Below are 12,105 nucleotides of genomic sequence, written 5' to 3'. Positions count from 1 at the left end.
CCCAAGTTCATTGCCCTCACTTTGTACCTCTTGGCTCTCTCTCCTTCCTTATAAACAAAATGGTTTTGAGTGGATCATCTCTAAATTCCCTTTTAATCTGTGATTCTGCTTTCTCCAAAGGCGATAGGTTGCTTCCAGTTAAAGGCGCCACCTCTCCTGTTTCAAGGCGGCCGAGCTGAGGAGGCAGTCGGAGCAATGTGAGCAGAACCCAGCCCAGCCCCGGTGCTGGCCGCTAGAGGAATCGCCTGCCAGGTTTCTGAGTCACCTGGGAGTCCTGTCTGGACCGGTACCGGTAGACTGGCAAACCCACGAAGAGCCTACATGCCCGTCAGAAAGGTCTGTCCTGAAGCCAAACAGGCTGCCAGTCTCCACTCTCCTCACCTGCTGCCCTTGGCCCTGACGCTGGAGGTGGCTCAGGGCAAGGCTTCTTCTCCTGTTGGCCAGTTTCTAAGTGTCCAGATTCAAACCCACACTCTCTCACGCCCTCAAAGAGATCCCGTGTTTCTGCCAGGTCAACTGCATCGCCTAATCATCTCAGAAATATATCTCCCTCCCGCTCCCCCTCCAAGGGCCTTCCCTGGTCCAGCCCCTTCATTCGTCTTTCTCCCAGGGCTCTGCAGCTGCATGTAAGACCCTTGGCGAGCTGGCGCCTAGCTCGCTGTCCTGGCTCTTTTCTCTCCTGCGCTCCAGCCATGTGGAAATTCCCCAAGCACGGTCATGACCTCTCCGTCCTCTTAGCTTTCACTCCCTGCTCATTTCCTGGCCAGAGTGCCCTTCCCCGACTGTCTGCCTGCAGCTCCTAGTCGACCTCAAGATTCAGTTTTCAAGTTGCCTCCACTATAGCAAAGTCCAAAGTGCCCCCAAAGCGCTTCTTATATATATTGTCACACCCCGCACTCCAACGTCTCGGTCAACGACGGACCGCATATCTGACGGAGATCCCCTAAGATTAGCACCACATGGCCCAGATGTGTAGTCGGCTGCACCATCTAGGTTCATGGAGGTGCGCTCTGTGATGTTCGCACAATGATGGAATCACCTGACGAGACGTTTTTCAGAACGCAGCCTGAAGCAACACATGACTGTCCAGTGTCACAATCATTTGCACCTCTGCCTCCATCTCCCCACCTGTAGGCTGTGGGAGGAGGCTGACTCAGAATCGACGCCTTGGCATCTGCTGGCTGCTAGCTAAACTTTTGTGAAAACTCCAGGGAGAGCTTTAGGGAAAGGCGAAGGCTGAGTGGAGGGACTCACACCAGAGCAGTGGGGTGTCCTGCCTTGTGGCCCCTTTGCCGGCTGAGCGACCAGGTCCTCTACAGAAGTGTGGTGCTGAATTCCATGCCCTCGGGCTAGCAAACTCCCATTCACATTCCGGCTTTGCCTCTCAGTTGCTTGCTACGTGCCCTTGGATAATCGGCTTCATTCTTTCATTAAGCATTTGTAGGCATGGTGGTGGCTTCACAGTGTGTCACCTTAGCTAAGCTGATCTCTCCCTCCCCTATGGGGTCCTGGATGAGGGCTGGCCAAGAGAGAAAGGTGTGCAGGATTTGGAAGGCGCAATTGAAGCGCAGCCATTTTGTTAAGTTCTAAAGGTTGTGCAGGGCACGCTCGGGGCAGCTCACGCACGCTCGCTGCTCTGCTGGCCCACCTTGTTGGCATAGGGCAGACGCGGGGCCCACAGCTCCTCCAGCTCCTGGGTCAGGGCGCGTGTGGCTCTGCGCAGTGGTCACCTGCATCATGGAGATTACAGGTGGTGACAGCAGGTGTGGTTCCAATTTGTCCCTCATCTTCCCTCCCGAGCTGGCCCAGCTGAGACATGGGGACACCTTACACAGACTGTGGAACCAGCTCCTCCAGCACGGCAGCTCTTTGGGTCATGGAGGTTCTATTTCTCTGATGGAACCCCACCAGCAGCTCTACGACAGGCACCCTCCTAGGCACTGGAGGCAGGAAAATAAACACGTCATCTCTCTTCTGGGTCTCAGATTCCCCATCTGGACAAGGAGGGGAGGGGTCATTAAACAATCTTTAAGATTCCACCTGCTCTGTCAAACACCTGATCGGAAAACCCCCGCAGGTAAATGGCACAAGGAGCAACTCATTGCACACCCCATGGGCTTAGGCAATCTGCGACAGGGCTCAGTGAATCCAGAAGCCACCCAGGAGCCAGGCTCTGATGACCCTGAGGCTATGTCTGCCTGGGGCTAAAAGAGAGACCTTTGGGCTCAGTCCACCAGTTAGCTTGGCCAAACAACTACCTGTTATTTTTCTTTCTTTAGTCCTGAGGTCAAAGACCTTCCATGCTGTGTGTGGGAGTGGGGAGGACACAACCTCTCCACCATGCTTCCCAAACTATCAGGGGTGCAGGACCAGCTTTTTAAAAAAATTTCCAATCAATTACAGATCAACACCTTCATGAAAGGCAATAAAATTGATCATTAGAAAAATGAAAGCAAAAAGAAATGCAATGTCCGAGGTCAGAATTTTTTATTATTCGAGTTAGTAGGCAAAACATTTCTCCATCAAACTGCTATAAAGATTTCTAAATGCTTACTCTCAGTTTCTGTACGTACCTCTGCGTAGACAGGTAAACAATTTGTAGGCAGGTAAAGATGTGTGGACCGAAGTTTGAGTTGGCCTGCGAGACGCCGGGAAGACCAGTTCCCCCACATGTGACATTGCCCGTGAGAGTCCTTGCTCTTCTGGTGCAGAAGAAAGAAATGAGGCCTTGGAGTCACTCTGTGATCTTGCCTCTTGTCCGACCGTCTCCGGGACTCAGGTTTCTCATCTGTAAAATGGTGCGCTGTCAGAACATAAGGCGACACACATCCATGAGGGCATGTTGTAAGGTCTTTCCATTGCGTGAGGGAGACCAGCGGAGCCTAAGCTGGAATTTGGCTGTGGTTGCTGATCTGCAGTTGTAGGAGCACATTTTGGGAGTCCTGGGGGCAGACAGGGAGCTGGAGAGACAGTGGTGTCTTGCGCAGCCTGGCCTCAGGGCCAGCCTCGGCTGAAGGACTGTTTTCACGTGCGCTGCCTCCAGGCCCAGAGACACAGAAGGACGCAGAAGAGAGAGGGGCACGCACCTCCTTTCTGTGAGACGTCAGCAGGGCTTGGAGCGGTGAGGTCTGTAGGGAGCCTGGCGCATTTAGCTCCTTAAGGCTTCTGCTACTTTGGGAGCGTGACCTTGGGAAAGTGACCTTGGGAAGCACAGGATCTTATGCAGCACCCCCTGAGCGGGGACAACCAAAAGGCAAGTTCTTTCAGGAAGCAAAGTGGGCGTGTTGGGGAGACATATGAGATGGTCTTTGTGGGCCCCGTAATAACTGGGGGAGACTCTGACCTCCAGTACGCATTCTCCAGGGGGCAGGTCACCCCCAAGGGGGCAAAAATTGCTTCTCAGGGACAAAAAAACTCTTGCCCTTTCTTTTGTTTTTCCTCTCTCTCTCCCATTTTTTTTTTTTTTAAGGAAGTTTGGCCCTGAGCTAACATCTGCTGCCTCTCTTTGCTGAGGAAGACTGGCCTTGAGCTAACATTCATCCCCACCTGCCTCCACTTTATATGTGGGAGGGCTGCTGGAGCATGGCCTGCTAAGTGGTGTGTAGGTTCACACCCGGGATCTGAACCAGGGAACCTGGGCCGCCAAAGCAGAAGGTGCGAACGTAACCACTGCACCACCGGGCTGGCCCCTCTTGCTCTTTCTATATAGAAACAAAGACGTGCATACAGGACGTAAACAGCTTTCTGTGGTAGTAAACTCTTATGAGGGGTTATGATTGGGGGCAAAATGTCTAACATGGGTCCTTAGGGGTATGATCATGAAAAAAGGGTTTGGATGCATCAACCTAGAAGGTCCAAGGTCCTGCCATCGTGTAGACAGATGCAAAAAGTTAGTGAAATCTGTTCATACCCACTCATGTCCGGGTTGCATGATTAGTGACAACCAACCCCAAACTCCTGAGTACTCTGCAAACTGGGACATCACAGGAGCCTTCGGCCCCTCCCAGGCCTGCCTTCTCCAGCGCTGGCCGGTCTCTTGCAAAGCTCTGAGCTGTCCACATGTCACTCCTTGGCTTACTGCGATCTCCGAGTTGTCTTTAGAAGCTGCCAGCTCGCACCAGGCACCACCTGAGAGAATTTAGGAACGCTGCATCCGGACTCGTGAGCTGAATGGGGAACTCTTCCTTCTCATCCCTTGCCCAGCAGAGAGCCTGTCTGCAGGGGCATCAGCAGCACTTCCAAACTCGCCCCCCACCCCCCACCCCGCCCTGCCCGCTGGGAGCCTCCTGATGCCCTCCCAGCCCCCACTCCTGCCTGGCTCCCTTCAGCCTGAATGAGCTTAAAATAGAACCTGGATCCTGTCACTCTCCTGCTTTTTAAAAACTTTTCCCATTGCCAAACTCCTCACTTGCAGTCTGCTTTCTGGTTTCGGAAAGTCAAGTTCTGAGCCAGCCCTGATGGCCTAGCAGTTAAAGTTCGGGGCGCTCCGATTCGGCAGGCCGGGTTCGGTTCCCAGGCGTGGAACCACACTACTCGTCAGTCAGTTGCCATGGTGTGGCAGTGGCTCACATAGAAGAAATAGAGGGACTTACAATTAGAATATACAACTATGTACTGGGGCTTTGGGGAGAAAAAAAAAAAGAGGAAGATTGGCAACAGATGTTAGCCCAGAGCAACTCTTTCCCAGCAAAAGAAAAGTCAAGTTCTTTCCTGTTTCCTGGCCTTTGCCAAAATTGCTGGCTTTTCCTAAAAATGTTCCTCCACTCCCCCTGCCCACGTCTGACTCAAAAGTCATGCCTCTGAGGAGTTTCCCCAACCAGCCCCGAACACCCTGTATTCGCTACCGGCTTCTTTTTTTGCCTTCGTAGCGGTCGTCACACTTTGTTTACTGGTTGACTGTTCTCCTTCCTGGTGGACTGGAAACTTCCTGAGGGCAGAGACCAGGTCCACTTGCCCACTACTGTCTACTCAGCCCCTCGCAGAGAGCCCGGCACAGAGCAGGCTCAGTAATTTCTGTTGAGTGAGTGCATGGATACAGGAGCGAATAGCAGGTATCAATGTCACTGATTAATTGCCCCGAGGAACCCAAGGGTGAATTTGGAAGCATTTAATTGTTTTTCCAAATTGTTTTTTCCCTTTTTGTTATGTAAAGAGATGCAATCACCAACCACCCTGAGCCAGACCCAGCTTCCCCACAAGAGCTATGCCTATGACCTTTGCCTTATTTTTAATGCTAAGATCTCTCCAGGAGGCGCTTAGGCCTTACTATGGTAACCTGCAGTGTATGCGGAAGCCTGTTTTCCAGCTGAGCCCGCGCAAGCGAATGCCCACCTCTCCCTTTTGAATATTCACTCCCCATCTGACATAAAAGGGCCCTGCTTCCCTTTGTCCAGGGACGCCAGGACTCTGGAATTGGTTCCGTATGGTCTCCCATTTGCTACAAATATACTTTACTTTGTGAGACAACTGCTTCTGGTGGAGAGTCTCATTTAACTCGCCAGGGGGCAACCCACTTTGGTTTCGGTAACAGTAAGGAGGAACAGGCTGGTATGAATATATGTGTAAATGGTCAAGGAACTGGAAGATTATCTTCCACTGGGCCTCCCACCCCACACTCAAGCCCCAGCACAGCTATTAAGGATCACTTGGGGGCCGGCCCCGTGCCCGAGTGGTTAAGTTCATGCGCTCTGCTTTGGCGGCCCAGGGTTTCACTGATTCGGATCCTGGGCGTGGACCTGGCACCGCTCATCAGGCCATGCTGAGGTGCCGTCCCACACAGCACAACCAGAAGAACCTACAACTAGAATATACAACTGTGTCCTGGGGGGCTTTGGGAGAAAGTAGAAATAAGAAGAAGAAGATTGGCAACAGATGTTAGTGCAGGTGCCAATCAGGAAAAAAAAAAGCGGATCCACTTGGGCCCGTGACAAGAAGGGGCTGAGGCCAGAAAGGGTGTCGCCCAACATTCTCCAGGGTTTAGGCTCCCTGTGACCCTGGAGGACTTCAAATTCTTGATCATCCACGAAACCTATTGGTAATTAATCTGGGAGGTGAGTTCCAAACTCTTACCTCCTCCCTGGGAAACCTGCTCAGTGAGCTAGTAGGAAGGATAACTCCTCCTCTGCCTGCTCCAGTGGGTACATCCCCAATGCTGGACAGGAGGAGTCATCACTCCTTTTACTGGCAATGTTGGCAAAACCCATGCACTACAAGCCTGCTCTTTACTTTTAAAGGCACCTAGTTTCCAAGAAAAGGATCTCTCCAGCCTGATTCCGCTATGCTAATTCATTGTGCTATTAGCCACACCAGTGGGTTTCCATTTTCAAGGAATTTTCAAGTCTTTGTCCTCCCTGATTCAGCCAACCTAATGCTATGATTAGCCAATCTAACCACCTCGGCCAAGCTCTGGGGAAGGAGACAGAGAGAATGTCAAATAGCTGATATACTAGAATTATGCCGGTTGCTTTCCACGTATTGTCTTATGAATGAGTCACTCACCGCCTGTGAGGTAGGTTTTATTATTTGCATTTTATAGAAGAGGAAATGTACACTCAGAGACAATAAATAGTGTACCTAGAACCACAAAGGTATTAACTGGAAACCGTTAAGAGTTCTTTGTCAGGGGGCCGGCTCTGTGGCCGAGTGGTTAAGTTCGTGTGCTCCGCTGCTGCGGCCCAGGGTTCAGATCCTGGGCGCTGACATGGCACCGCTCATCAGGCCACGCTGAGGTGGCGTCCCACATCCCACAACTAGAAGGACCTGCAACTAAGATATACAACCATGTACAGGGGGGCGGCGGGGGGGTGGGGGGGAGTTGGGGAGATAAAGCAGAAAAAAAAAAAAAAAAGATTGGCAACTGTTGTTAGCCCAGGTGCCAATCTTTAAAAAAAAAAAAAAAAAAGGAGTTCTTTGCCAACACAGGTTGTGTTTTTAAGCCCGAAGGAGACGTGATGAAAGATTTGTCTTTGGATTAAATTTGGACATCCACTATGTAATCCACGATCAGGTGAGGTTCTCCTAGAGAGGAGTCAACATTGATAAAGTCACGTAACATTGGTTTATCAGCCCGCAGGTGCATATTGGGAGTTCTTGGCGGGAGTAGAAGGTGATGAGAAGAATTTCAGTGGCCTCATGGACTAAATGCCAGGTGGCCTGAGTCCAGGTCCAGTTTCATTTTTCACACGCTGTGTTATTAAGCCAGAGCCCCTGCTTCTCTGCACCTCAGTTTCCCCAAACATAAAAAAACAGAGGTAGGGGCCAGCCCAGTGGTGCAGCGGTTGTTTGCCCGTTCCACTTCTCAGCTGCCTGGGGTTCCCCGGTTCGGATCCCAGGTGCAGACCTATACCACTCGTCAGCCAAGTTATGGTGGCAATCCACATATAAAGTGGAGGACGATTGGCACAGATGTTAGTTCAGGACTAATCTTCCTCAGCAAAAAAAAAAGAGGTAGAACTACATATCACTTATAATGTCCCTTCTAGATCGAATGTTCCATGAGTAAATCATTCATCATGTCTAGGACTCAGTTTAACCTTCCTGGACACACCAGCTCCTTTCTTGAATTCTTTTCTGACAATATTATGGTATTTTTTGGCTCCAAGTCACAAAAACTCAAGGTCCCCATTTCCTTATCTATCACTTCCCCCAATATTCTTTCTTTCATATTTATTCAGAATTCATTGATTCCCTCCCATCTCTGCCACCTCCATCCGGCTTCAGGTGACTGGTCTGTTCCATCAACTTCCCAACTGGTCTCTCCCTCTGTCTCAGTTTGTTCTGGTCCAGCCTGCAGATGCTACCAGATGGATCTTAAGAGGCCACAAAACTGTTCTTTCTGCTGTAAACCCTTCAGTGGCTCCCTCAGAGCTTTGACCTCACCCTCCAAGCCCTCCAAGCGTTGGTCCCAACCCAGCCTCTTTGCCTCTTAACTAACCTTGTGGACACACAACTTCTTGCGCCCTCTCTCCTCATCTACAAAATACGGAGAGTGGATAAGGTCCTGCTCAGAGTCCTTCTCAGATAGAACATATCCTAACTCTACTAGAGCCAGACTGATTTGTCTGCTGTCTCTAGGGTTTTCCTGCCTCCGGGCTGCCTGCTCACTATTCTGTCCAAATGTCTCGGGAGTCACTGAGGGTCTGACTGGTGGAGAGAGTGGAAGGGTCTCTAGGGTCGCGATCTGTACCAACTCTATGACAATGTGTGTGGTATTCCACTCCCAGAGTCTGCTCTTCATCTGCAGAAAAGGGGAAGTCATTCTTTTCCTGCCTCCCTTACAGATGGTTGAGAAGAGAAGATCAAATGAAGGAATGACTCTGAAAGCAACTCTTCCCTCCTTCCTTCCTTCCTTCTTTCCTTCCTAAAATAACAATCCTACGTGCCAGGCACTTTCCTAGGCATTGAGTATATTGTAGTAAACCAGACAGCTTTGGTCCCTGCCTCACGGAGGATCCTACCATGTAGACCAGCGTGGTCCAAAAGCACTTTCTGGGATGATGGAAATACAGTAGCCATCCATCGCATGTGGCTCCTGAGCACTTGAAACATAACTAGTGTGATCGGGAATCTGAATCTTCAATTTGAACTAATTTAAATTTAAATAACCACATGGGGCCGGTGGCTACTGTATTGGACAGTGCGGGTCTAGACATCTAGGGGTAAAAAAGACATAAAAAATAAACCAATGCTGGGGCTGGCCCCGTGGCCGAGTGGTTAAGTTCGCGCACTCCGCTGCAGGCGGCCCACTGTTTCGTTGGTTCGAATCCTGGGCGCAGACATGGCACTGCTCATCAGACCACGCTGAGGCAGCGTCCCACATGCCACAACTAGAAGGACCCACAACGAAGAATATACAACTATGTACTGGGGGGCTTTGGGGAGAAAAAGGAAAAAAACAAAATCTTGAAAATAAATAAATAAATAAATGCTTCCTCAAAAAGTTAAACATAGAATTACCATGTGACCCAGCAGTTCACTCCCAGGTAGACGCCCCAAAGAATTGAAAATAGATCTTCAAACAAACTTGTCCATGAATGTTCACAGCAGCAAAAAGTGGAAACAAGCCAAATGTCCATGAACGGATGACAGAATGTGGTATGTCCACACAATGGGCCATTATTCAGCCATGAAAAGGGATGAGGTACTGATGCACGGTACCACACGGATGAACCTCGAAAACATTATAGCAAGTGAAGGAAGCCAGGCACAAAAGGTCACACACTGTATGATTCCGTTTATATGAAATGGCCAAAATGGAAAATTCACAGAGACAGCAGACTAGTGCTTGCCAGGGGCCAAGGGGAAGGGGGAACGGCGAGTGACTCTTTATGGGTACGTTTCCTTTTGGGATGATGCCAATGTTTGGGAACTAGACAGAGGTGATGTCACACAACAGTGTAGACGTAGTAAATGAAACAAAACTGTACACTTTACAAGGGTTAAATGCACGTTGTGTGAAGTTCACCTCAAGATGAAGAAAGAGCCGTAAATGAAGACATATTGTCATCAGTGTTATAAAAGAACAACCAGAATGCCATGGTAGAGAATAGCGAGGAGCAGGGAGCAAACCTTGCTTCCAGGTGGCTTAGGAGGGATATTTAAGTGAGAACTGCCGGCCAGCAAGGGCTTCCGGGTGAGGAGTGGGGAGCAGAGTGCTCCAGGAAGAGGCAGCAGGATGGCTTGATGGGGAGCGAGTTTTGAAGCCTGGAGTTGGAAGGAAGGCAGACCGACCACAGCCAATCCTGGACGGGGCTGGGGAGGTAGGCAGGGGCCTTGTAAGGTGCACCCTACATGGCTATGTAGTCCACAAGGAGAGCATCGCTAATGATCCCCGGGTGATCGGTACACCTACAAACAGTATTTTGGCTATTTCTCTACCATTTCCAAATATGGACCACTCACCTTCCGCAAGCAAAACCCTGAAGGTTTAAGAGGTCTTCGCTGTGGAGTTCAGATGGTGGGGAAGGGGGACTGTCCCTCCCATCTGCTCTCCTTGCTCCTTTATTCCTTATTGCCTAGACCTCAGTGTGTCCCCTCGGGGGGCCCCCTCCCTCCCTAACTCTTCCTCTTCTTCCCCTATATAAGCTTCTGCCCCTCCCCCCAAGACGCTCCCCATTGGGTGTCCCCTTCCTCTCCAAGTGCCATCCTTCCCTAAATAGCAACAAAGTCCTGGTGGCTGGGGTTCCCTCCCCTTCAAACTCTTCAGCCTGGAGAGTCTTCTGAAAATCGGTGATTCTTGGCTCAGCTCACTTCCTGCTGGCTCCGTGGAGGGAAAGGTAAGCCCCAGCCTCAGGCTCTGCTAGAATGGATGTCCAGGTTGCCAGCTGGGAGGAGAGCACGAGCTCAGTTTGACCTGGTAGGTTGCAGAGTCCTGCCCACCTTCCCTGTTTGTGCAGCGTTGCCCAGTGCTCCGTGCAGAGGGTCAGCAGGACCTGAGGCCCAGGAGGACCGGCAAAGGCGCCAGGGGAGGGGCAGGTAGAATGTGCCTGGCAACAAGCCAGAGCTGAGGACAGCGGTGTTCCTGGCCATTTGGGTAGCGTTTCACACTTTGTAACACACGTCCACTGACTTCCCATTTGATTTTCACAGCCGCCTGGGGATCAGTCCAGCCAGCTGGCTTCCTCCTCATTTAACAAGATGAGCCCCAGAGCCTGACTTGCTTCAAGGTCATCCAGCCAGAGTTAGGACCCAGCTTTCCACACTCCGGCTCTGAGTTCTTTCTCCTCTTGCCTGTTCTCAGTGCCTCCTGCAGAACCCCGCCTCCCCCAAATGGAAGAGCCCTTCTCTCTCAAGGAGCATTTTCTGCTAATGCTAGGGGGTTGCTGGAGGGGCAGGAGGAATGGCCATCTTCAGTTCTGGGAGTTTCCTAAATGCAAGCCTGTCCTTGGCCGTGGAAAGACAAGATGTCAGAGTCCTGTGGGCACAGATGCTTCCTGAACTGCTCCTTCTGAGCCAGCAGCCAGGGGGTGGCTGAGCCTGCCTCCAGCCTCCAGCCAACATGGTTGCCGTCCAGGTGCCCAGCAAGAGTGTCGACAAGGCCAGAGGTGCTTGACTCTGCCGAGCGCCCGGGGCTGCTGCAGACATGTGGACCATTTCCTGTGGCTCCTCCTGCAAAGCTGCAGATGGAACAAGTAAGTGGGTTCTCTCCAGGTCCCTGAGGTCCAGGAGGGCTACGCAGAGGGCAGCAAAATGACACCAATGACACAGACATGATCTTTGACCTGAGATACCCCAGACTCCCTTGGAGCGGACCCTAAAGCTGGGCCTGTGTCCTTGCCTTTACCTGACACGCAAAGTGCCAACCTGGAAAGACCAATGCCCGTCCCCCTGTTTGTCTGCCTAAATGTTCCCTACATTTACCTTGTGGCAGCAGAGCAACCTGACTCAAGAGCACGGGAATCCATGGTTTAAACAAACAGCAGGCTTCTCTCCTCGGCTCCTCTTGATGATGACGCGGAACCTGGCTCCTGATCCTCTCCTCGGCCCCCGGCTTCCGCCGTCACCCATGAGGACTTCCATGTCTACGTCCATTGAGTTATGAGATTACATCTTCCAGATTTCACTGCTGGCGCCCGTGAACCGCACACCCCACGGTCTCTCGAGTTGCCACAGTTGAGGTCCCCGCCCTGATCACTCTTTCAATCACCGCTCTTTGCCTTTGACACACTGCTCCCACGGACCACACCCGAGCTCATCTGGACCTCAGGTCGATTGATAAATCTTGGTCTTTCCCTATCGATCAGGGTTTTTGGGGTTTTTTTTAAGGTATTGCTATCCATCTCTATTTTATTTATGGCTCTATAGGAAGAAAATACACCATGTCATAACAAAACAAAAGCCTCCAGGTGAGTCTGACGCCGGGGCAGGTTTGGGAAGCTGCCCCAGTCCGCCAGCCTCCCCAGCCCCCCTCTCAGGGCTCTGTCCCATTTCCACTCACCCCCTGCCTCCAGGGGGTCTCGCTGCCCCAGGCCTCTCTGCTTCCCCATTCCTGAAGCCTGGGAGTCCTCTGGGGCAGGCTGCAGCATTTTGTCTGTTCCCCATCCGTCTGGTTGCACAGTGCGGTCATTCAGGTTGCAGGCCCAGCCTCCCCAGCCCCAGGGGGAAGGA

This window comes from Equus asinus, chromosome 17 (assembly GCF_041296235.1).
Source record: "Equus asinus isolate D_3611 breed Donkey chromosome 17, EquAss-T2T_v2, whole genome shotgun sequence".
Taxonomy (NCBI): domain Eukaryota; kingdom Metazoa; phylum Chordata; class Mammalia; order Perissodactyla; family Equidae; genus Equus; species Equus asinus.
This window is presented reverse-complemented; position numbering follows the sequence as displayed.